The sequence below is a fragment of the Musca autumnalis genome, unplaced genomic scaffold, assembly GCF_047663935.1.
Source record: "Musca autumnalis isolate F117 unplaced genomic scaffold, ASM4766393v1 scaffold_3, whole genome shotgun sequence".
Classification (NCBI taxonomy): Eukaryota; Metazoa; Arthropoda; class Insecta; order Diptera; family Muscidae; genus Musca; species Musca autumnalis.
Window position 1 is genome coordinate 203489654 of NW_027411866.1, and position 27272 is coordinate 203516925.

Below are 27272 nucleotides of genomic sequence, written 5' to 3' on the forward strand. Positions count from 1 at the left end.
ATAGCCCCCCATAGAACGGTACCTCCCAATTTCCGGTATTTTGAAAGTTGTGGCCTCAATATTCCTCCGAAATGTCTAAAATTTGGTATTTAGTCTTTGCTGGGAGTATAAAACTTTCCCCCAGCGTTTTGTCGGTACAGGTCAACGCCTTCATATAGCCCCCATAGAACGGTACCTTCCGATTTTCGGTATTTTGCAGGTTGTGGCCTCAATATTCCTCCGAAATGTCTAAAATTTGGTATTTAGTCTTTGCTGGGAGTATTAAGCTTTCATCCAGAATTTTGTTGGTATAGGTCCACGCCTTCTTATAGCCCCCATGGAAAGGTACCTCCCGATTTTCGGTATTTTCCAGGTTGTGGCCTCAATATTCCTCCGAAATGGCTAAAATTTGGTATTTAGTCTTCGCTGGGGGTATACAAATTTTCCCTCGGAACATTGTCGGTATAGGTCCACGCTTTCATATAGCCCCCAAAGAACGGTACCTCCCGATTTTCGATTTTTTGAAGGTTGTGGCCTCAATACTCCTCCGAAATGGCTAAAATTTGGTATTTAGTCTTTCCCCCGGAACATTGTCGGTACAGGTTCACGCCTTCTATCTATTCTATTTCTGGCTGCGCTTAAAAGGCTTGTTTCATCTTGGTGTCCTGTCCATTCCTGAATGTTGTTGATCCATGTTATTTCTCGTCTCCCTCTCGGACGGCGTCCTTCTATTTTGGATCTTATGATAGCTTGGAGGAGATTTTATTTTCTATTTCTCATAAGATGTCCCAAATAAGCAGTTTTTCTCGTTATTTTTCATTCTGATCATTTGACTTTAGGTATTCATTCGCCTTATTTGAAATGTGATCTATCCATGATATCTTTAAGATCCGTCGGTATATCCAAATCTCAAACGAGTGCAGTCTTCTCTCGTCTGCTGCTTTTAGTGTCCATGTTTCTGCCGAGTATAATAGTACTGACCATATGTAGCATTTAACAAACCGTTTTTTTGTTTCCAAGGTTATGTCATGGCTCGTTAATATTTTTCTGTACTTAAAAAAGAGTTTCTTGCCATTTCAATTCGACATTTTATTTCCATTGATGGATCCCAGTTTTCATTAATTTGAACTCCGAGATATTTGAATATTGTTGTGGCCTCAATACTCCTCCGAATTGGCTGAAATTTGGTGTTTAGTCATCATTTCGGGTATAAAACTTCCCATATGAAATTTGTGGTTATAGGTCCACGCCTTTATATAGCCCCCATAGAACGGTACCTCCCGAATTTCGGTATTTTGAATGTTATGGCCACAATAATCCATCGCTTGGCTGAAATTTGATATTTAGTGTTCGTTGGGGGTATTCAACTTTCCCCTTTAATTTTGTCGGTATAGGTCCACGCCTTTGTGTAGCCCCCATAGAACGATACCTCCCGGTTTTCGGTATTTTGAAAGTTGTTGCCTAAATATTCCACCGAATTGGCTGAAATTTGGTTTTTAGTCTTCATGTGGGGTATAAAACTTTCCATATGAAAATTGTTGGTATAGGTCCACGCCTTTACATAGCCTTCATAGAAACTCCCGGTACCACCCGATTTTCGCAATTATATGACTGAATTTTGTTATTTAGTCTTCCAGGGGGTTATAAAGTATTTCTGAAAGGAATTATTAGTATATGTCCACGTCTTCTTTTATCCCCCATGGAAGCATACCTCTTAATTTTTGGTATTTTTTAGGTTTTAGTTACATTGTCGTACCGAAATATCGGAAATTTGGTAATTAGTCTTCTTTGAGTCTAAAAATTTTCCGCAGGAATTTGTAGGTATAGATCGACGAAATTTGCTGAAATTTGGTAATTAGTCTGCCTTCCTCATAAACGAAAGGAAACTAATTGTTCCATTTTACTTCAATATAACTCGTGGTGGAGGGTATAAAAAGTTCGGCCCGGCCGAACATAACGCCGTTCTTACTTTTTTCTATTCTTTTCTGACATGTAGAGCTTTTTATTCACGACACATCTACAGTGTTATTCAAAGCTTCAAAATGGTCTTGGAATAGTTTCTTTAGAAACTTCTTTATTTCTATCAGTTTTCACTATATTTTTGAATTTCTCTGCTAAAATAAAGGTTAATTTTACAACTACTCGGCGAATAAACTTCTCGTCTTTTGGCGTAAGATTATTTCCTAGGCCCGTTTTAACTTTACTATGTTACCCACAACACCCACGTTAGAGTAGTAAAATGTCAAGACCCATATCTCGGCAAGTATGAACTTCCCCCGGAATGCAATATATGGTTGTGGTTAGGATCCCAAGGACTACGTATGGTAAAAATATCAACCAGATCCGAGAGGAGCCCATATACAACGTAATGGTGTCAAAGTAAGACATTTTCGAAATGTGAAGCCCTTATCTCAAGAAGTGTGAACTTCCCTCCGGAATGCAATATATCGTTATTAAGATTACAGGTAGGGCACCTGGAACTGGGCACCTTTGGGATTTGGAATTTCATAAGTTATCTTGTCAACAAATTATGGTATCAAATCACGACAATACCGAAATATCTTCTATAGAAATTTGCCAAAATATTTAATCAAATTGTCAGAGATGCTTTTACCACTGTGTGATCTCAAAATTCTCAAGTAATTTCCTTCTCAAAAATACTTTACAGTCTAAAAGGCAATGCGGTCTAGCATACCCAATAAAAAAGTACAAAAATCCAAAATGTTTTCCTAAATTAAAGAAAAAACCGTCGATGATACAACACATTTCATTCAAGGTTTTTCTTATCTCTTTCGTCGTAAGTTTTACAAATCAACCCTTACTACCGTGGCCACGAGAGTCAGAATGACATTGCCAAAGAAATAGAAATGCTAACAACAATTATTTGTTTAACAATGTCATCTTGGCTGATTTTCTGTTTTCGTAATAAAAGCGCTTGGGCATAGCCAAAAATAAATAACAAAAAGTCTGTGTAATTCAAACTTAATGCTAGGCTGTAAGCAGCAACAGCAGCAGAAGCAGCAACAGTCATCATCGTCGTCGTGCGTACTATGGAAAACTGTACGACCACCGACCATTGTAGTAAGTTGTTGGTCGGTTGTACGAAGAAAAGCACTACTCATCAATGAAAACAACCCCTCTCTCTTTCTATGTTCACTCTAACAATAGAACAAATTTTTACGACTTTGTGTACGTTTTTGATGTGCTGCAGATGGTTTGTCAGCACTGTACCACCAAAATGGGTTTGTTTGGTGTGCCTGTTGTACTATTTGGCCATAAAAAAGTCATCATCATTATTATGGTTATAATCATCATCATCATTAGGCAATGGAGGGTTATAACACTAGTTTGCAGCTTTTGTTGTCTTGTTCCAAAAAGAAGCGATATTGAAGTCATAATTTAGTCTGTTATTTCCACGTATGGTTCTCCTTCATAGCACCTGTGAATCATCCTTTTGGACAAGATTCACCGAACCCATGTCAGGAAAAAAACAGGCCAATATCATACTGGTATACCTGATTAACACGATCTTAAAAATAATGTAACTGATGGGCAAGACACTTCTAATAAAAAAGTTTATGACTAGACATCGAAATGCTATGCAAATGCATATATGGTTAGGATGGTCGTAGAGCAAATCTGATTAAACAGAAACTAGTTTTATCACAAAATAAAACAAATTAGGCCCAGAAATTTTTTGAAAATCGTGCATATTTTGACATATTTGCATAAAATGAAGATATACAAAAACATATGCAAGGATTTGTGGCCTGAATTTTTCACCAAAATGACTGAATTTTGATATTAAGATCAGAGCTCCGAAATGCTCGCTCAAATTCTACTCGCGAGTGAAATTCGAGCGAGTTCGAGCGGGAGTACTCGCGCGAGTACAAAAAATAAATCGAGTATACTCTATTTTTACTCTCGTCTCTCGCGAAGCATATTTCAGACTTGCTCGTTTTTACTCGCGAGTGAAAAGTGTTTGCGAGTACGAGTACTTGAAGAGTACGAGTTTTGCAAGAAAAAATCAGTAGGAAAAGACCAAAGTCGGGCTGGGCCGACTATGTAATACCCTACACCAGTCGAAATATGTAAAAATGGAATAATTAGTATACATCCCAATACGCAAATTGGAGCCATATTTGGGGAAAATCGTTAAAATACCTAAAATCGGGAGGTACCATTATATGGGGGCTACAAAAAAACATGGACCTATCTTAACAATTTTAAGTGGCGAAATTTCGTGGCCACTGGGAACCACATATGTAAAATTTCAGCTAGTTCAAGCAAAAAATGTGGCTAAGATCCCTAAAATACCTTAAATCGGGAGGTATCGTTATATGGGGACTATACCGAACCGTGGACCTATCTTGACAATTTTTAGTGGAGCAATTTCGCGGCCATTGGGAACCTCAAATGTAAAATTTCAGCTGGTTTGGGCAACAAATGCGGCTAAGATCCTTAGAATACATTAAATCGGGAGGTACCGTTATATGGGGGCTATACCAAAACTTGTACCGATATAGCCCATCTTCGAACTTGATCTTCCGACGGCTAAAAAAATGGTATTCCCCAATTTTCAGCGAAATCGGTCAACAAATGCGACCTGTTGTTGCGAACGGACGGACGGACGGACATGCATAAATCGACTCAGAAAGTGATTCTATGTATATCCCTAGAAGGAACTATGGGTCTATCTCGCTTCCTTTTGTATGTTACATACAAATGCACTAACACATAATACCCCTTACCACATAGTGGTGTAGGGTATAATGAGTAGGAGCATAGACTAATGAAGACATAGGCGCCGGAATGCTCTCACCGACTATGTTCGAATTGAGTGTGGTAACTAGGAAACTCAATATTATAAACCAAAAAAATACAACTTAACAAACATTTTGTTCTGCCAAAAGACTACATGGGGATAGTTTTTAATGGGAACTATATCCTCAGATAAAAATATCCAACTAAATATGGTATTTTTCCCAAATATTGTCTTCGAACTTTTTTGAGCTTTCGGGTTTGAGTGACTTGACCGGAGGTCCAGAGTAGGTTGTTCCGAAGTTCGGAGGAGGGTGGTCGCAGGTCCAGAGGAGGTTGTTCCGAAGTTCGGAAGAGTGTTGCCGGAGGTTGTTCGGAACTCCTTCCTCTGATCCTCCGACCACCCTCCTCCGAACTTCGGAACAACCTCATCTGAACCTCCGACCACCCTATCCGAACTTCGGAACAACCTCCGCTGGACCTCAGACCGCCATCCTCCGTAAAATCGGAACAACCTCCTCTGGACCTCCGAACAACATGCTCTTTCCATATTCCGTCCACAGGAACATCAAAACCTGTTCGCTACTACACACGCAAAAACACACAAACACCAAAAAAATATTTTTATACCCTCCGCCTTTAGGCTAGAAAGGGTATATACACTTTCATACGGGCAAAATGTGCCTCATCGAAATAATGGTTTTAGACCCCAAGTATGTTTGGACGAAATGTGTTTCAGACAATTTGGAATTGATTTAGCAATGTCCGTCCGTCCGTCTGTATGTCTGGCTGGCTGGTGCGCACGATAACTCTCGACCAGATGAACCGATTCTGTTCAAATTTTGGCTTTCGTAATATTTTGTCCAAACTTAGTTTAAGTTCGAAAATGAGCTATATCGATCCACTCCTTCCGGTACCTCCCCCACAAAAGTTCCAAAATGTTCGGAAAATTTGTGTGATAACTCTTGAAGGGAGTAACCGATTTGGTCCATACTTTGCACATCGTGAAATTTCTACCAGTTTCCAATATGGACTCAATCGGCACACTCCTTCGGGTACCTCCCACACAAAATTTCGGATAAGTTCAGTTTAGGAGAGAAAAGAGCGAAATGGAAAAGCGGGAGTGTGAAAAAATCGAGATGTACAGGAGCCAGAATGAAGTCCGAAAATTCTACCAAAGAGTCAAGCATCAAACTGATGGCTTTGGTACAGGCACATCCTCCTGTAGAGACCAGCAAGGTAATTTGGTAACTGATACAGATAGTGTACTCAGGATATGGAAAGAACATTTTTCAAAACTGTTGGTATCCAATAGCAGCGAAAACGACGAAGATACCACAGTCCCAATCCCAGAAGATGGTATTGAATGTATACCGCCCAGCCAAGATGAGGTAAAGACAGCAATAAATCGGCTGAAGAATAATAAGGCAGCAGGAGCCGATGGCTTACCAGCCGATCTGTTCAAAACCGGAGGCGACACGCTGATAAGGTGTATTCATCAGTTAGTTAGCACCATCTGGCAGGAAGAACGAGTACCCGACGATTGGAACCTGAGTATCATGTGCCCCGTCCACAAGAAGGGAGATAAGACTGTATGCTCTAACTATAGGGGCATAAGTCTACTCCCTATTGCCTACAAGATCGTGTCAGGGATATTGTGCGAACGACTAAAGCCAATGGTCAACGAGATAATTGGACCATACCAATGCGGCTTTAGACCTGGCAAGTCCACCATTGACCAGATATTTACTTGCTTATGCTGATGATATAGACATCATAGGCCGATCAGTAAAAGAAGTAACTGATACCTTTATGAAGGTCGAAGGAGAATCTGCTGGTCTGGCGGTAAACGGTGAGAAGACCAAGTTGATGGTGTCGACGCGCAATGCGTCCATTGAGATCGGGCCGACTGTGGAAGCTGGTTCCTATAATATTGAGGTAGTAAAAGACTTCGTCTACCTCGGCACCTCCGTAAACACAACAAACGACATCAGTTGTGAAATAAAAAGAAGAATTGTATTGGCCAACAGATGCTACTTTGGTTTAAGTAAGCAGTTTAAAAACAAAGCCACATCTCGTCAAACAAAAATAACGCTCTACAAAACACTGATACTACCCGTGCTGATGTATGGCTCCGAAGCCTGGGTACTTGCGCAAGCAGACATGGCAGTGCTTGGTGTGTTTGAGAGAAAAATTCTTCGAAAGATCTACGGACCAATCTGCGTTGACGGTGAATATCGACGTCGCATGAACCACGAGCTGTATTTGCTATACAACGACATCAATATTGTTAAACGTATCGAGATGCAGCGATTGCGTTGGCTAGGCCATATCATAAGAATGAGCGATGATGACCCCGCCAAAAAGGTGTATAAACACGGACCGCTTGGCGGTGCACGCAGAATTGGCAGGCCAAGGAATAGATGGCGCAAACAAGTGGATGATGAGATGAAAAGGCGCGGTATTCCAGAAAGCGAAGCAACAAATAGAGAGAATTGGAGATCTTTTCTTAGTTCGGCCTATAGAACAAATGTTCTGTAATAGGCCAGCTAAGTAAGTAAGTAAGTCAGTTTAGGACCAGCTCTGGAATCGCTTTGATTTTTGTTGCAACAACTTGTATCAACTTACCCCCATACAACGGTACACGTTTCATCAGGGGCAAGTCCATACTTCCTGAGAAAATGGCCGGAAAGGTGCAAAAAGCGCCTACGACACCTTGTGTAGTAGAGCAAGATAACTCTCGAACGGATCTGTCGATTCGGTCCAAAATTTGGCCTTCGTAATATTTTATCAAAACATAGTTTAAATTAGAAGATGGGCTATATCGGTCCACTCCTTCAGGTACTTCCCCCACAAAACTTCAAAATGCTCGAAAGAATTTTGCGCACGATAACTCTTGAAGGGAGTGACCGATGTAATCACATCTTAATATATCTACCAGATATAGATCACGTTCGAATATGGGATATATTTGTCTACTCCTTCTGGTACCTTTCACAAAAAATTTCGGTTAAGTTCACTTTAAGACCTGCTCTCGAATCACTTTGATTTTTGTTGAAGCGATTTGCATTCGCTACCTCCATTACGACGGTAAAAGTTTTTTCAGGGACAAGTCGATATTTCTTGGGAAAACAGCCCGAAAGGTGTAATAAACCCCTATGTCACAATATGTGGCGGTCGGAGAGCACGATAACTCTCGAACTGTCCAACCGATTTGGTCCAAAATTTGGTCTTCGTCTTAATATAACCAAACTTAGTTTCATGGGCAATACCGGTCCACAACTTTCGGTACTTCTCCCCAATATTTAAAAAATGTCACTAAAATGCTAGGACGATATCACTTGAATTTTTATTTTTATTAGATTTCCTAATATTTTATCAAAATTTAGTTTAACTTCTAAAATGGCCCATATCGGTCCTCCCTAAGGGTACCTGCCCTACAAAAGTTCAACATTTGTGTCTTAGTGCAGTTAATTCCTTATCAACATTTTTGTCGGCAAGTTCAAATGTCCAAAAAGGGCCACACAATTCTGAAGAGACCTTAAATAGATTCGATCTGTCCGGAGGTGAAAGTTTCGCTTCACATTGGCTGAGGGTATATATCTGTCGGCAAAGCCGACTGACACTTTTTTACTTGTTTCATTCGATTTTACTCTTCGAGCAAACTCGTACCCTATTTTAAATATTTTCACTCGCACACTTTAATTTTTAACCAAGAGTACTCGCGAGTGCTCCCAAATAGAACAAAAGAGTGGAGAGAAAACTTCGTGTAAAACTCGTACTCTTCGAGTACTCCCACTCGCGAGTAAAAACGAGCAAATCGGAGCTCTGATTAAGACTTCGTTGATGGTATGAAACTTTCCACCTGAAATTTGTCGGTATAGGTCCACGTCTTCATATAGCCCACATAGAACGGTACCTCTCGATTTCGGTATTTTGAAAGTTGTGGCCTTAATATCCCACCGAAATGACTGAACTTTGGTATTTAGTCTTCGTTGGGGGTATAAAACTTTACACCTGAAATTTCTTGGTATATGCCCACGTCTTCATATAGCCTCCATAGAACGGTACCACCCAATTTCCGATATTTTAAAGTTTGTGGCCTCAATATCACACTAAAATGGCTGAAATTTGTATCAAGTCTTCGTTGGGGGGTATACAACTTTCCACCTGAAATTTGTCGGTATAGGTCCACGTCTTCATATCGCCCTCCATAGAACGGTACCTCCCGATTTCGGTATTTTGAAAGTTGTGGCCTTAATATCCCACCGAAATGACTGAAATTTGGTATTAAGTCTTCCTTGGAGGTACAAAAATTTCCAATTTGTCGGTATATGTCCACGTCTTCATATAGCCCCCATAAAACGGTACCTCCCGATATCCGATATTTTGAAGGATGTGGCATCAACATCACACTTAAATGGCTGACATTTTGTATAAAGTCTTTGTTGGGAGTATAAAACTTTACACCTGAAATTTCTTGGTATAGGTCCACGTCTTCATATAGCCCCCATAGAACGGTACCACACTGAAATGGCTGAAATTTGTATCAAGTGTTCGTTGGGGGTATACAACTTTCCACCTTAAATTTGTCGGTATAGGTCCACGTCTTCATATCGCCCCCCATAGAACGATATCCCCGATTTTCGGTATTTTGAAAGTTGTGGCCTCAATATCCCACCAAAATGACTGAAATTTGGTATTTAGTCTTCTTTCTACAACTTTCAACGAGACATTTGTCGGCACAGGTCCCCACCTTAATATAGCCCCCATAGAACAGTACCTCCCGATTTTCGGTGTTTTGAAGGTTGTGGCTTCAATATTCTACTTTCCGCCTAAAATTTGTCGGTTTAGGTTCGCAGGCCTTCATAGAACGATACCTCCCGATATTCGGTATTTTAAAGGCTGTGGCTGTGGTTATACATTTCTTTATTTTATTGACTTTTCTGAAGAGAATTTTAAACAGAAAAATTGTACACATCCTGACACCAGGGTCACTATGGACACATCCAGTCAAAGCGGCCCTCTTTCTAGGACTTGATGTGTAGCGACGGAGGCAAGGTCTTACCTAAAGAGACCAGACCGATACTATTCCAACTTCTCTCGTCTATCTCTAGGTATCTAAATAGCTATATATCTCCCTCCTGAATACTGGGATCTCAGACACGTCCCGAAAATGGGGCCAATTCATCACACATCACAAAAGATCTCTTCGCATGTCCTGCAAATCCAATAGACGAGGAACCAGAGTCACTATGGACACATCTATCTATTACTATTATCGTTTAAAAGCCTTTGATCAGCAATTTGAATTCAAATTTCCAAACAGTAAAGATTGGAACACTGGATCACCATTGACGGGTTGCGACCGTCAGGTGTATACGGACGGATCTCAGATGGATTGTGTAGTCGTTTAGGGTTTCTTCTCGGAAGAAGCAAATATATCGACATCCACAAAGCTACATGAGGATTGTGGTGTTCCTCGAGCAGAGATACTGGCCGTAAAGGAACTTTCTGTTGTTGTAGCAATGCAAATATGTTCGTTCGTATATCTGGACTAGCTTCGTCCATAATGAATCAGGAGACAGGTCACAATCCACATGCATAGGGTATGTGTTGGCTATTGTGCCATCAATTCGGGTACAATATGAATTTTCGTGTTGGCCTTGGTAGCTGGGGGAAAATCTCCGAGTACGGTATTCACACTGTACCTTTGTACTGCCTGCGCAACTGCATCAGTGTGAATGCCATTGAGGCCCGCCTGATAAGCTCGTCGATCTAGAAGTTCTCGCTTTTACCTTTGGATCTATGTAGATAATGAAGATCTCTCCTGATGTGCCGGGGTGGGAGGAAGCCTATCCACAAGATAGTGACAGGTATGCTCATCACGGTAACATCCATGCAGATACTTCACCGACATCTTGTTGCGACGATGTACCTGTAAAATCTTGGTCTCCTCATGAACATGGTATGGTATGGTGTCATGAGGAGGCACCCTGTTGTAGTGCTTAGGGCGACTTTCTGGCAGGTTTGAAAATTCTTCCACTGTGTAATGCTAACATTTGCATACCCGCTTGCATCTTTGGACCTTTCTTTCTCTAGATAATAATGATCTCTCCTGTCACAAGGTTGTGACAGAGATACTCACGGCGGTAATACATAAGCAGGTACTGCACCGACAACATCCTGTTGTGCTGACACAGCTCTCTCCCTCCCCATGAAGATGGTCCACTGGTGTCACGAAGAGGCATCCTGTTGTAGTGTTCAGGGCCACATTTAGGGAGGTTTGAATATTCTTCCACTGCGCAACGCTAACATTTGCATACCGCACTGGCTTTGTAAGAAGTCATAAGGTTTCTGCACCCAAGTTCCGCCCGCCAGCGTCTTGAGAACCTTGTTCCTGCTTCTGATTCTATCGAACGTCGAACGTTACACTCAATATCTTGGGGTAGTTAGTTGTCGGAATGAGGACACCATCGACCAATATGTTCAGGAGGAGCCTCTTTCAGCCGTCCAGGTGGTGAACAGTGCGATAGTGGATTTAGCGCCGAATATTTTCATATTCCTCAGATAGAAGAACTACACTATGTCACCTATGTAGACATTTAGCCTAACATATATGTCATCGACGACAGGACCAGATGCCCAGATCTCACATTTATCCGCATTAATTACGATATCTATGCCATTTGAAGGGTGTGGCATTTCGAGAGAAAATGAGCCTCGTCATGGGGACCTGTAGTTCCTCTAGAATCCTCCCTACTGGCGACAGAAGGGAAATTGGCCTGTACGATAAGCCTCTGCTGGCATCCTTGTCTGATTACAGTGGCGGGACCAACCAGCCAACTTTTCAGGCTTCTGGTACAAAATGAGTGGTTAACGATATTCAACCCTAGGTTCATGCAATTGTTTAAGCATTACCATTGAGACTCCGTGTGGGCCCAACGCTTTGGTTAATTTCGCTTTTCGGATGTACAGCTCATTGTAAATTGGGTTTTAGCACACTCCTCTTCACTGTCATCCCATTGATACTAACAACCATGCTATCACAATCCCACGGCAGCGGGTTCTATCGTACCTGCTTGACCCGAAACCCTAGTGTTTCATCCCGCGGCTGGCAACCCAGCATCAAACCTATGCTTCTACGTAGGTTTGTATGCTGCTACAACAACAACAATCATTTTATTATCCTTCTTTCCTGGAATCGAGAGTAATGTAACGGTTGCCCAACATTTACTTAATCCTGTTGTAATTATGCATTGCTTCAGGTGGTCTAATTTGTTTCCGCTTATATTCCTCTACCATACGGTTAACTTCAAGAGTAAGTTCTTCAACTCTTAGAACTTCAGTGTTTGTACGACGAAACTCATCACGCTCACTTGCTAGTTCCGTCGCCTTTGCTGGGAAATTGGGTCTAATCGTATTCGAGCAGTAGGTATATAACGAGCGCCTGTAGCTGTGATGATGTCCCGAAAAATGCTCTCAGCTAAGCGAGGATCTGAGGTAATGGGCACCTCTCTGAAGCGATGATTGGTTAATTGTCTGAATTATGAAAACGGAGACGATGATAAGGTGATGGTCTAACCCATGGGAAATAACGAGTTGCCAGGACACGTCAGTTTTCAGACCGGGTGCCACGGAAATGATGCCTAGCGAGCTGTATCAATATTCTCTAATCTTCGTAGGAGCGTCTTTGCTCATCGTTCAAAATGTTGAGCTTTCAATTTGCTCGGCAGTATAGTGTCTCTTCTCGGATAGTATCGAAATGTTAATTGCGGCATATTCTTGTGGCCATGACTATTTATTATTTACTAGGGGAAGCCGATACTACCCGAGATTTGAGCTGCAAAATATCCATATATTTAGGCCTTGCACATAAGTGCAGTTAGGTCCAGGTCTTTTGCGATCTCTATAATAAGTCCATATTTTTATTTTCCAAATTAAATTCCCAAATTCCCTCGATAATGGCTCTAAACTTCCAATCACCACGTCGAGTAGGCTTTCTGGTAATACCTATATGAAGAATTCTGGATTTTAGGTCCACTACTCCTGTTAAAGTTTTTGTGCAGACAGGGTCTGAGCGTGTTTTACTGTCAGTTGTTACTGTTCCTGTTTTACTTCCTATTATGTTGTTTCTCAACATTAATCTTTGTAAAATAGTGTATCCCGAGTGGGAGAGAGTTGCAAAATTTGTTTGCTTCAGTTTTTTTTTGTACGACGTAAAAGAACAGTTTTTGAGTTATTAGAACAACGCATAATGACTTTGGGTGACTTGGTGATGAATGGTTGTGTGTGTGTGTCTGTTTGTAATTATGTATTTTTGTTGTTCCCTCTGAGCTTTCAGTCATTTGCTTCTGCTTTTTTTCGTTTGTTTGATTCATAGTGTCACAATCGTGGATACTTACCTATCGTTGTTACCTTCCCCCCTCCGTGTCGTTCCATTAGCATTGTGAAGCTAAATGAAAATGACTGAATACTATGAAATAATGGCAGCAACTACAACTTTTACTATTTTGTTGTTGTTTTTGTTTCTACTATTTCTCATTGGTAGTACTCTACTTTTTGTGTGATGGCACATCTGCACATTCAGATGTAGGAATGAAGAGTCTTGAAATCAAAAATAAAATGGGGTTAGAGAGCAATAGAGACTACCTAATATACAATGACTCTTCTACAATTCTCCCGTAGTCATTCCCCATAAAGAAAACAGCTGCTATTCTAAGAAGTCCATGGAAATTGTTACGCATTTTTTTACGTCCAACACTGAAAGGACGAGTAGAGATTTTGAGAAATTGAACTAACAAAAATTATATTTAAAGGAATTTTAGCTCAAAACGACATAAAAATCAATTTGATGTTGGAAATCTACGATATGAAACATCAGGAAACGGTATAGCAAGCCTCAGATAAGGGAATGAATATTACACACATACCTTACAATTACACATGCACTGAGATGTGCAAGCAACTAAGGGTTAAAGCCGAGAAGGAAATCTGCAAAAGCGGATAGAAACACTTGAATCTGAAACATCAAATGGGACCAAATATGATATATACAATTATAAATTATAGGAACAACAAAAACAACATAGAAGAACCTTGCCAAACATGCTTAGGGATCCGCTGACAACCCTGCTGAAGGCAAACGAATGGTGAACACTGAGCAAAATAATCGGTAGACTTGCAAATCAAAGTCATCCTGCATGAAAATGACCTTTTACGCGTCAACAAGATCGAAGAATCAGCAACGCGATTGACAGCATCTGCAATTAACAAATTAACCAGTGTTAGTCCAGTGTGGATCACATTCCCAAGAAGACCAGGATGCTGCCAATCACACAACATAATGCCTTCCTGACTAGACAGTTAATGCTGGCATCCTGTCTGCCGTGTCATCCTAGCTACCACACTGTCATTGAAGATCCAGCTCCCCGACTCATCAGGACTTCAGGTGCTATCGTAAAGGCATCCAACACGTCATTCCATCGGAGGTCAACCGATTGTCGATAGCGAACTCGTGGAAAATAGGCGGTCTCCCAAGACATAAGTGGCTATAGATGCCATAAAGTCCTAAATCAACACCCACGTTATGTTCTAAATTCATTTAGAAAAGGAGTTATGTTGCTACTTGCTGCGCCAGATCATCTTCCAGCGTGTCTCGAACTTCGTCGTCCTCAGAATACGAGACACCTCCGCATTCTCCACAACAACAATAAACGCAGCATCTAACACCACATGTTGTTCAGCGTCACGGAAATACATTATTCCTGCTATTCAATTGTAACAGTCTCCGCTACAAAGTCAGCGAAATTGTAGACTTTATGAGTCAGAGAAACACCATGGTCACCGCGATCCAAGTAACAAAGCTCACGGTCACCTGTAACTTTCAAAGATGAGATGGTTACAACGTTTTGCGAAAGGCTCGTGCAAGATGTCTGGTGCTAGAGAACTTCAATGCTCATAATAAGCACCAGCACTTTGTCCTTTACAATGACCAGAGGGATACAGTTCTGATCGAGCAAATTGATAGCTCTACATTCTGCAAGGTGAAGAAGATGCTACAATGAGGATAAGAGGTCTATCCCACGGCCGCGGTACCGGATTGACCCGAAACCATAGTGTTTCGGGATGCTCATGGCGATAACATGCTGCTACAACAACAACATGAGGAAAAGAGGAGAGTGCCACAGCTCGCCAGACATCACCCATTGTGATAAGCCGGCAGCGAGTTCTTTCCTACCGGATTAACCCAAAACCATAGTGTTTAGGCCAGCGGCAGCCAACCCAGCATCAAATATGTGCTTCCACGTAGGTTTCCATGCTGCTACAACAACAATAACATTGTGGCATCCGGTCTGATAAATGACTTCATTTTCCGATCGTAGTCTCCGTTAACAGAACATCCGAATTCGTAACCTCAGGCCGCCGTACTTTTCTGAATTTACCAATCAACGCTTCAGAGAGCTGCCCATTCCCTCAGGTCCTTGAGTAGCTAAGATACTTTTCCGCTATATTATCACAGCTGCAGGCTCTCGATACATACCAACTGGTTGAATAATCGAAATTAGACCAAATTTTTCAGCAGCTACGGGACTAGCAAATGAATATGGTGAGTGCGTGGTACGAACTCTGAAAACCCGAGATTTAGAGAACTTACTCTTGAATTCAACATGCTAGAAGGCGAGCATTCATCTGAAGCAGTGGATGATGGAAAAAATGACAGGACGGCAGTAACTTTCAATGGTGTGACAGTCACTGATCCGAAAAGGTCAGGTGTTATTTTAACCGAAAATTGATAGGGCGAAAAGGCGTGTGCTATGCCGTATAAGAGACCTCACTTCCGAAGACTTACAAACACAATTTAGCGATGTTGCAGATGTTATCCAAAACGAGAAATCATCCAAAACGTTGAGATTCTGCGTTACCCTCAATGCTAGTGCTTAAGCAACTGGATGAACCCGGGATTAAGTATTTAACAAGTGTCCTAAATCTATCGTTAGCCGCCTATATTGTACCCGAATGCTGGAAAGTTGGTAGGTTGAAGCCAGTAGAGGTGAATCGTACAGGCCGATCTTCCTCTTATCGCCTATGTGTTCAGACGTCTGTCGTATGTGAAATTAAAAAAAAAGAAGTTTAAGACGCGTAGAGTGAAACCGACAGTTCCCTAAGGCTGTGTAATGTCTACGGAACTATTTAACTTGTACCTTTCGGAAATTCTACACCCTCAAGACGGCATAGAGTTTGTAATCTATGTGGATGAATGTACATACAATTGGATTAATAACTAATAACTGATAATCCAAGTGATTGGATTAATAATCTATGTAATTTGTAATCTATGTGGATGAATGTACATACAATTGGATTAATAACTAATAACTGATAATCCAAGTGATTGGATTAATAACTACATAGCTGTCTTAGTGAAGTCCTTCAATCTGAGGAATATGAAAACATCCACCAATAAATCTACTGCCACAGTAGGTCCCATATCATTCAGCTAATATAAATCGGGGCGCGCTTAGTGCTATGATATGTTCCTACTCTTGTAGAACGATTGTGGAACAAAACAGGAAAAATCCACTGCCACACTGCTTACAACCTGAACGGGTGAAATGAGTCTCCCCTTTAAACATATTGGTTGATGGAGTCCTGATTCAGACCACTAACTATCCCAATATATTGGGTGTAACCTTCGATAGCATGTTTAAGTAGTCTACGCAAGCTACAGGTATTTGCAACAAGATTAAAAGAAGGAAAAAGAGGCGTTAGTTGCTGGCTTGCAACACTTGCAGGGGGGGACAAAGAAACCTTGTTGACCTTTTACAAAGCAATAGGCCGCTCTGCGGTAAGCTATGCGGCGCCAGCGTGGTATGCAAATGTTAGCGCTATTCAAACCTGCCAGAATGCCACCTGAGCACTGCAACAGGGTGTCTTCTCAGACACCAGTGTAACATCTTCATAAGATGACAAAGACTTTACTGGTGCATCAGCACAACAAGATGTTGTCGATGTAGTGCCTGCTTGGGTGTTATCGCCATGAGCATCCCTTCCACGATATAGTGGAGAGGTCCAAAGGAACATCATGAACGAGCCTATCAGGCAGGCATAAATAGAATTCACTCTGATGCAGTTGCGCAGGCAGTACAAATGTACAGCTCGCAGCTGAAGAACGTCAGCTGACAAGGCAAACACGCGTGGTTTTAGCCCAATTTCGATCCGTACGATGCCGTCAATTCGATTCGTGTTGAGTTCGAATTGATAGTACGACACCCAATACATATCCTGCATGTGGATTGGGAACGCACGTCCCGCTGCATTTGTTTAATTGCCCAGCTAAACCAACTCAGCTGTATTCTGATTCTTTATGGACACAGCCTGTGCAGGTTGCAGAATTTTTGATCCAGATATTTGAAAAGGTGAACGTCTTAAATCCCCTATCGAAGGACTTCTATTGGGGAAATAATATAACAAAATTTTGGGTTTAAGGCGCGGTCCTAAGATTTGCCACATATATTTGTATTTTTTGCCACAGATAGCAAAAATATATTTTTTTATATGGGGGAAGTCCTTACTTCCCGAGATATAAGCGTTTAAAGTGCAAACAAGTAAAAACGGCATTATGTTCGGCCGAGCCGAGCTTTTTATGAATGATATCGCTGAAACTTTAAAATTCTGAAGATCGGGAGTTTCTGTTGTACGGGGACTATATAAAAACGTGGACCTTTATTGACAATTCTTTGCAGGAATTAATGAAAACGAGTAAAAAAAGTATCAGTCGGCTTGGCCGACAGAGATATACCCTCAGCCTGTGTATATTTAAACAATTTTTTCCCAAAAAATTTATGTATTTACAAATTTTGGGCGTAAACGACAAAAATGTTGATTAGGATTATGGAGCAAAAGTTTTGCGGAAGAAATACTTAAAGGAATGGATCGACATTGACCATTATGGAAGTGGATCTCCAGCCACTACATATGGTGCCATAGGGGGTTTTTACACCCCTCGGGCTGTTTGCTCAAGAAGTGTGGATTTGCCCCATGAAAAAACTTTTACCATCGTAATTGAGGCAGCGAATGCAAGTTGCTTCAACAAAAATTAAAGTGATTCGATAGCAGGTCTTAAAGTGAACTTATCCGAAATTTTGTTTGGGAGGTACTGGATGAAGTGGGCAAATATAGTCCATATTTGGACCTGATCTACTATATCTGGTAGATATATTAGCATGTGTAAAGTATGGACCAATTTTGCCACTCCCTTCAAAAGTTACCGTACGAACAATTTTTCCGAACATTTTTGAAATTTTGTGGGGGAGGTACCTGTAGGAGTGGACCGATATGGCTTATCTTCGAACTTAAACTATGTTTGGACAAAATATTACTAAGGCCAAATTTTGGACCCAATCGGCAGATCCGTTCGAGAGTTATCCTGCGCTCCAACCACCACACACGGGTTTTGTGCAACTTTCAGGTTATTTTCTCAGGAAGGATGGACTTTCCCCTGATGAAACTTGTACCGTCGTATGGGGGGCAGTGAATACAAGTTGCTTAAACAAAAATCAAAGCGATTCGAGAGCAGGTCCTAAACTGAACTTATCCGAAATTTTGTGTGGGAGGTACCCAAAAGAGTGGACCAATTGAGTCCATATTGGAACCTCATCTAACCCATCTTCAAACTTAAACTAAGTTTGGGCAAAATATTACGAAAGCCAAATGTTGGACCGAATCGGTTGATCCGTTCGAGAGTTGTCGTGCGCTCCAGCCAGCCAGACAGACAGACGGACGGACATTGCTAAATCGACTCCAAATTGTCTGAAACACATTTCGTCCAAACATACTTGCGGTCTAAAACCATTATTTCGGTGAGGCACATTTTGCTTGTTTGAAAGTGTTTATACCCTCGTTAGCATAAATGCTGAGGGTATAAAGAGACTAAATACGAAATTGTTGCCATTTCGGTTGGATAATGTGGATAATATAGTCAAAATACCTAAAAATCGTTCTGCGGGGGCTATACTAATACGTGGAACTACCTATATCGATAAATTTCAGGTGAAAAGTTTTATATCTCCAACGAAGACTAAGTACCAAATGTCAGCCATTTCGGTGGGATAATACCGAAAATCAGGAGGTACCGTTCTATGGGGGCTATATAAAGACGTGGACTTATTCCAACAAATTTCAGGTCGATAGTTGTATACCCCCAACCTAATTCAATCCGTTCGGACGCTAAAAGTGATTTCAACAGAGGGACAGACGAATGGATGTAGAATTGTATGCTGATCAAGATTGTCACTTCTACCTTCTATAAATGTGCCTTGCTCCGTAGTATGGTTGCCTCGCTTATGCCTTCAATATTGAACTTTACTAGCCAAAACAGACAGCCTATTTCCATAAAATTATACGCTTATTGTGGAGGGTCATTTGTCAAAATAAGTCCATTTTAAAGCCATCTCGCGGATATTTTTGATAGGTTTGTCACCTGTAGCCCTCATTAGGGGCCTGATTACAATGATATGATTTTTTGCTGCCTAAGGTCTCGAGATATGAGTCATCAAAGTTCTTTTAAATTCTTTTAAATTGTAAGATTATTTTAAGACTTTCTCCGGAACAAGTCGAGTTTACGCGCTACGCGAACAAAATTTTCTTTAAAAATGTAAATTTTTCGTAAATAGCCAGCCTTCGGCCGGGATTTAAAACTTTCTCCTATGGACAGGAGCACATTTCGGGCACGGGAAGAAAATATTTTTGAAATAGTAAATTTTTCACTAAGTATCGGACCTTTAACACGGGAATTTTCGCAACTTCAGGTCAGCTATTGTGATCAGCAAGCTTAGTGGGTTGTTGTTGTAGCAGCATGAAACCTACGTAGAATTTGATGCTGGGTTGGCAGCCGCTGGCCGAAACACTATGGTTTAGGGTCAATCCGGTACGAAAGAAGCCGCTGCCGTAGGATTGCCGTGGGTAAACTCGTCTTATGTCCTTTCTCCTATGTACCGGTGCAAATCTCGGACACGAGAACAAAATTTTCTTTTAAATTGTACTTTTTTTAAGTAAACAAGGCAATTTTCGGAACTTCAGAAGCCCATATCTCGTAAGGTATGGACTTTATATTTTTGTAATCAGGACGAGAAGATCTATCTGTGGTAAAAATTTCAGATTTTTCCATCAGCTGGTAGAATAATCAATTTATGCCTAAAATCTTCTCTGGGTTGGCTGGTTGGTCTTTTTTTTTTTTTTTTTTTTTTTTGAAAACAACTCATTGTTTTGCAAGGGTACTTATGGACTTATGGGGAAGGTTCGGCTTCCGCAAAAGGCCTTTAAACTTAATGAACTCCATTTAGCTGTTGTAATAATTTGTAAAATCTTAAATTAGTAAAAAATTAAGGCATTCATGTATATACTAACACAGTACGTTGACATATAAACGGACTCAATAATTTCATAAACGTCAAATAAATCCTCAAAAAAATGTTATTCTGCAAAAAGCTCAAGTGTAAACATGGCATAACGCATTTACATAAAATATATTTTAATAAAAGGCGTCATTTAAATACGATTTTTTTTCAAAACAAGTTAACCAGTGCAACCTGTGTAAATTGTGTTATTGTTCATCTAAGATATGTAATTAATACCCTATTATTAAAATTTATTTTAATTCACCAGAATTTGCTTGCACTTCTTATTAACAATAATTATTTATAATATTTCGCAATAAAACACATTTTCTCAAAAAACCACAACTACACACGAAACAACTTTCCAATTTACTGAAATTTGAAATTTGTTTTCTTTCACTTTGTTCTTTTTCACATGCAATAATTTTTATTTGTTTGTTTCATCGTCCAATAATTTCACATGTTTTTTTCTCTTCTTTGCGGTGCACAACACAAAATCTAATTAGGTTGCAAAAAAAATTATATTACTACCTCTAATGGGAATAGAAGAAGGACATTACACAAACACAAAAAACGACGATGTAAATGACAATTGTTTGTCATGTAATTAGATCGTTGAAATTTTTACAGTAAATAATTTTAAAGTAGCATTGATGATAGGTTGTATTTTCAATTTATCTTCTTTTCGGTTTTTTCTACTATAAACACTTACACACAACACACATTTACACAACAGTTGGTGGTGAAGATGTCTGCAAGAAAGTTTTTGTTTTCATCTTTCTCTTTGCCTTTCTTCATTTGTGGTTTATAGATAGTTGACTAATGACTAAACGCCAACAAACACTTGTATTTATTTTTAGTATCATCTTTGCTTTTTCTTTATTTGAAATGTAAAATAAATATTCGTAGCAAAGTAAATTTTACAGCCGGCTAACATTCACACATCACAATTAAAACACACAACACAACAACAACATATTTTAGTTTGTTTTGTTGTCATTCCTGATTTCTTATTTGTGTGTATCACAAAGAAGAAGAAGCATTTTATTATCTTCATTCATTTTGTCGTTTGTTTATTTTCTTTTCACCATCATTTCACCATCCTCAACCAACCATTCATACTCACACAAGGCGAAGAGGATATCGGTACATTTTTCTCATCTTCTTTCTTTTCTGTTATGAGACCGAAACCGAGACGCGTTTTTTGCTTTCATGTCGCGGAGTTCGTGATGATAAGGTTAGGTTTTGTTGCATCAAATATTAACACCTTCAAATTATTTTTGCTTTTTTTACTTTATTTTTCCTCCTTAAGTTACACATTTTCACATTTCTCTTTTTTCTTTTGCTATTTGAACAAAATTAGGCAATGAATTTGTAACTGGATTCATGTGAAATTATGTTTCTCGCCCTGAGACGACTTCTCACAACACACACACAACGAAGATGACGGACAACAAAAGCACACATCATATACATAACTTTGAACAATTTTTTTACGAGAAAAACAGATGTACTTTTCACTAGTTATTAAATCATTACATGTTTTCCATTACTATTTGCAATATTTACCTTTTAAAGAATAAAAAAATCAATTGTATTTTCTTAATTTTCACTTGATTTCTCTCACCACTCTTCTAACTTCAACTTTTCACCGAAACCAACAAAAATACTATAAATTAGGGATACGCAAGTGTCGACTTTCGATTAATCGATAAGTCGACTTTTTCAGTTTGAAGAGTCCACAAATCGTAAACGACTATTGGTTAAAAAGCAAATCGAGTAGTCGACTTTTCATGGTCGTTTTCGATTTTCCGACTCACAATAGGGCTGTTCGATAACCCAAAAAATTGTACAAACTTTTATGGGGCGTACACACGATCAGTTTTGACTGTCAGTTTTGCTCAAATAATCGGTTGCTTGCCAGTGCGGCCGTTCAATTTTGTCAGTCATCAGGCAACCACAAAATATTTGCTGGACGGTTGGACAGTTTGACATTTATCGATATATCCGAATAATCGTCAGTCAAAACTGATCGTGTGTACCCCGCTTAAAAGAGAACTGAGAACTTGCAAGAATTTACAAGAAAATCATGGTACAATTAGAAAGGTAGATGCATCGGCGAATTGCTACAACAAAGCAATTTTTTTTGTAATGTAAACTGTCAAAATTTTCGCCAAATGGTCTCTTGTTGTCTCTTTTTATCGCTTGTGTTGTCTATAAAGTGTAGACATGCTATCTCTTTCTTACCGAATCATATGATATTTTGTTTTGATTTTTCATGGCGAATTCATAGTTTTTTGACGTTTTAGGAGAAAACTCTGGCAACACTGAAACAAATTGGACGTATTGTTTTTGAGCGGAAAGAAAATCAAATTTTAAATTAAAATTTCATTGGAAATTTCAAACTTGTGGGCATCAGAATTGCATCATTTTGCATGAATGATGCCTGCATCTTTACCGGATATGGAGTATGACGTGGCGGAAGAGGAGGCGTCAACTTCCACCAACACTGATTTTGTTGCTCAACCATATAAAGCAACAACAATTCCCAGCAACGCAAATGAACGCAAGAGACTGCGAATTGAAAGGAAGACTTCACCATTAAACATCGGCATTTCTGAACTTAAGGAAAAGCTTGCAAATCACGATCCACAGGATAATAACAGGTTTGGTATTCTCAGCGTATTAACTGACGTTAATATACAATGTCCAACTGCTGCTAATAAAACGCAAACACAACCTATCCAACCAAATGATAAAAAGCAACCACAACCAAAAACAAAATGGTGTCCGCCCATTTTTGTATTCAATGTCAACATCAAGACACTTGTTGATACCCTTAGGGAATCTGTCCCAGAATCTGGGATAAGAGTAAAAAATGTTAATAAAAACAAAAGCAAATTGTACTTTGCAGATCCCAATGTACATTCTTCTATGATGGCCCTTTTGAGAGAGAAAGGTATCCATTCATATTCTTTCACTCCAAAAGAATTGAAACAGGTTGGCTTAATATTAAGAGGCCTGTATTCTTACAAGAACGGTGATGAAATTAAAGCCGAGCTAGACTTATTGGTCCCAGAAACTGTGGCATCAGTCAAGAATTTCACTACTCCACATTCTATAAAGAAGGGAAATGACACTGGCTTATTCTTAGTCTCCTTGCTACCAGGCAAAAAGCTTGGTGATATCTCCCATATTAAGAGAATATGGTTGCAGGATGTTTATTGGGAAAAACCCAAAAGAAGGAATAGCGAAACTCAATGCCATAGGTGCCAACGGTGGGGACATACTTCTCGCAACTGTAATTCGGCGTATAAATGCATTAAATGTGACAAACTTCACGAACCAGGGAACTGCCAGAGAGTACAATCTGACACAGAAAAACCATATTGCATAAATTGCCAAGCATTTGGACACCTTGCCAATTTTAAAGGCTGTCCAGTTTATAAAAAATACATCGCAGCTAAAAGAAGCAAAATTAGCAAGATGCAGGAAGAAAAAGCCACCGCCATCAGAAATGTTAAGGCTGTTAGTATGGCCACAACACCACATATATCTTTTGCTAGTCATTTCAGACACACTGACAACCATTCAACAATCCAAAAACCATCAATAGTGGATGATTTCTTGAAACTAGCCAATTATTTCTTGGAACCAGAAGAACTGACGCTGGAGCAAGAAATTTCTATATTCTTAGATGAATTTAAAAACATGGAAAAATCCAAAGCCAAGATAGAATTTAAGCGAATTCTAAAAAAAGTTAAGCAGCAATATGATCCATAGAATGATTAATTTATTAACCTTCAATGTCAGATCTCTTAATGATAAAAGCAGGCAAATAGATCTGCAAAAAACCCTTTCTTCCAACAACATCGATGTGGCATTCGTCCAAGAGTGTCATCTACGAAGAAACAGGAAAGTTAGAATAGATGGATACGATATTATTAATGATCTCTCACCAATTGGTGTAGCCGTTATTATAAGGAAATCCATACAGTACTCAAAAATTGTCATCAGTGATGTCGGCATAAATACATGCTTAATCCAAATTGAAACCTTACAGAACGCAATTCGGAAAAAAATCGTTTTGGGATCCTTATACGTTCCTTGCAATTATCCTGCGCAGCAGCTGGAAGCTGACCTTGATAAAATCTTGCAAACATGTACTAGTTACGACGGCTTCATTTTCGGTGGAGATTTAAACTCAAGGAATCCGGAATGGGGTGATTTAGCAGAGAATTCCAACGGAAAATTATTGAAATCATGGTTGCAGTCCAATATTTTAGACGTAATTAGAGTATGCGATGCGTCACCATCTTATCCTAATGGACCATCTTATTTGGATCATTTCCTTATCAGCTCCAAGTTAATCGACAATACCACATCAAACTTTTCAATTTCGTCTTTACCTTCATTCTCCGATCATTTCCCGCTGAAGTTATCAATTAAAATGGATTGTTCTGATTTAATTTTGAATGCTCCTCCATCATATATCTCCTACAAAAATACAAACTGGGAGAACTTTTGCATTGATTTTGAAAACGCATCTCAGCATATATTACCTTTATCAGATACTAATCTCAATAACAACGAAATGATGGTTTAATTGATTCTTTTAACAGCTGCTTCAACTCTATTCATGATGTACACTCGCAGAAAATCATCATCAACAATGGTCTGTTTCCTCTATCGGAAAGGTCAAAACGACTATACAAAGTGAAATATCAATGGCAAAAAGAGTTAAAGAAGATATTTCATCGAACGGGAAATAGAATGAGCAGTGAGTATCGTATATTATCCAAACAAATACAGCTTCTAAAAGTTATTATAAAAGAATCCATTAATATTGAGCAAGCGAATATATTCAATAATCGTCTACAAAATATCAAACCTGGCCCGTCAGCTTTTAAGGAGATTTATAAGTTCAGTGGTAGAAAGAAATCCCCTTTCTGTCAGCAATTACAAGTCAATGATAGTATTGTTTCCAACAATTCCGAAATTGCTAACCATTTCCATCAATACTACTCAACTTCTTTTCAAGAAACCATTCCAGAATTTCCAGTTGATGTTCTACAAACTAGAATTTCGTCATGCCTCACATCCACAGCTCCATGCATCTATTCTTTCGACAGTCAATTCAATTCAATTTGTAATCCAGATGATTATCATTTCACCAATTCAAAAGGTCAACAATAAAAAATCAAGCGGCGTTGATGGAATCTCAAATTTTGTTATACGCAAATTCCCTGAAACTGCTCTGCGAATTATAACATGCATTTGCAACAATTCCATCAACAATGGTTACTTTCCCAAAATATGGAAGCTAGCGAAAATAGTTCCAATTCAAAAGAAGTCCAATAGCGAAACCGTTGCCGACTATCGCCCGATTTCACTTTTATCAAATCTTGGCAAGATCCTGGAACATGTGCTGAAAGAAAAAATGGAAAATGATTTCATTACAAATCCAATATCTAACTTTCAATTTGGTTTCCAACGAAGGCATTCAACACATCACGCTCTTTTAAAGTTTCATAACGACATTACAACAAATTTGATGAATCAAATTTGCACTGTAGCCATATCGTTAGATATAGAAAAGGCATTTGACTCCGTCTGCCACAAAGGAATCGTATATAAACTGATTGATTTGGGCGTGGATCCCTTCTTAATTAAAATAATGTACAGTTACCTGTCCGATCGCAAATTCTTCGTTCAAATTAAAAACGAAAAATCAATTCAAGGAACAGTCAACAGCGGTGTTCCTCAAGGAAGCGTTTTAGCACCTTTTCTCTTCAACATCTTCTTAAACGACTTTCCTCACTCCACGATGTACTCAAAAGCAATTCTTTATGCCGACGATTGCCTTATTTATGCTCATAGTGGTTCCCCAGAGCAAGCCCTACGTTACGCTGAGGAGCATCTACACGTAATTCATCAATATTATAAAAAGTGGGGCATAAAAATTAATCCAGCCAAGTCTCAGGCCATCTGCATAAGGAACGCCTCGGGGAAGTGTCCAAAACAAGTGGTCCCTCAAAGCAAATTGCTACGATCAGCTCTAGATGGGGTTGAAATTCCCTTTAATTCAACAATGAAATATCTCGGAGTCACTTTTAATAAGCTACTTAAATTTAACTCACATGCGAGATCTACAATAGAAAGAGCGAAAAAAATTGCTGGATCGTTTGCATATTTATTTAACAGCAAATACTTACCACAGAAGACAAAACTCCTTCTCTACAAGGTTGCCATTCGATCAGTACTGTTGTACGGATTTCCAATTTGGTTTTCCATCTCACCATCTGTCATGAAAGAGTTGGAGATCTTCGAACGGAAAATTCTACGAAAATGTGTAAATAGGAAATATGAAAATCCCACTAAAATGTTTTCTAATACTTACATCTACGACACCTCAGGAGTGGAACCACTGTGTCAATATGCTCTCAACCTCCAAAAGCGATTCGTTGAAAAACTTCCAACTCATGATAATGTGCTGATGAATGAAATTTATGACAAAGATAAAAACACTTCGTGGTCATCAACTCGGTATTTGTCCACAATTGGTATCTTGAATGAAATCATTGAGGCCGTTCCAGGCAACACAACACCACAGTTTTACACCAAAACAAGCCCGGGCACCCATAGAGGGTAAAATGCAATACTAGAATAAGTTAAAATTTTTTTTACACTTATAATTGTCTCTGCAAAAGAGAATTCGATTCAACTGTGATCTATACTTATAAAAGAGTTCAGTAATGATGACTCACTGACTCACTGATTCACTGACTCACTGACTGACTGACTGATAATCAACGCCCAGACTAAACGGCTAAAGCTAGAATCTTGAAATTTTGGGTGAGGGTCACTCTTGGTCCGAAGGTGTCAGATAGGGCTGGATTTTTGGAAATTCGAACTAGAACTGTACTAAAAGTACTAAAAGGTACTAAATATGGTACCCTTTGTATTAGGCAAACGCGAAGAGCTAGAATTCTGAAATTTGGAATGAGGTTCACTGATGGTGAGTTAGAAAGGTGTACCAAATGGTTTTTGGAAATTCGAACTATAAGTGTACGAAAAAGACTAAAAGTTACTAAATTTAGTACTATTTGGTATTACGTGAACGGATAGAGCTAA

General features: G+C 39.4%; 2 long non-coding RNA genes across 4 annotated transcripts in view; both read right to left on the bottom strand.

The window, feature by feature from the left end:
- Positions 1-21851, bottom strand: part of LOC141398737 (uncharacterized) — a 39440-nt gene extending 17589 nt beyond the window's left edge. Inside the window, exon 1 of the long non-coding RNA XR_012411702.1 lies at positions 21708-21851. This is a non-coding gene — a long non-coding RNA (uncharacterized lncRNA). The remainder of the gene's footprint in view (positions 1-21707) is intronic.
- Positions 21852-23639: 1788 nt separating this feature from the next.
- On the bottom strand, positions 23640-26857 carry LOC141396977 (uncharacterized). Of its 3 annotated transcripts, none has more exons than XR_012411288.1 (3): positions 26354-26857; positions 24701-26287; positions 23640-24650 (listed from the first exon to the last, which is right to left on the bottom strand). It is a non-coding gene; the product is annotated as an uncharacterized lncRNA (long non-coding RNA). The 3 variants fall into 3 exon arrangements; XR_012411287.1 differs by having other exon boundaries at positions 24701-24953; positions 25030-26857; XR_012411286.1 differs by having other exon boundaries at positions 23640-24039; positions 24098-24650; positions 24701-26857.
- Between the last annotated feature and the right edge of the window lie 415 nt (positions 26858-27272).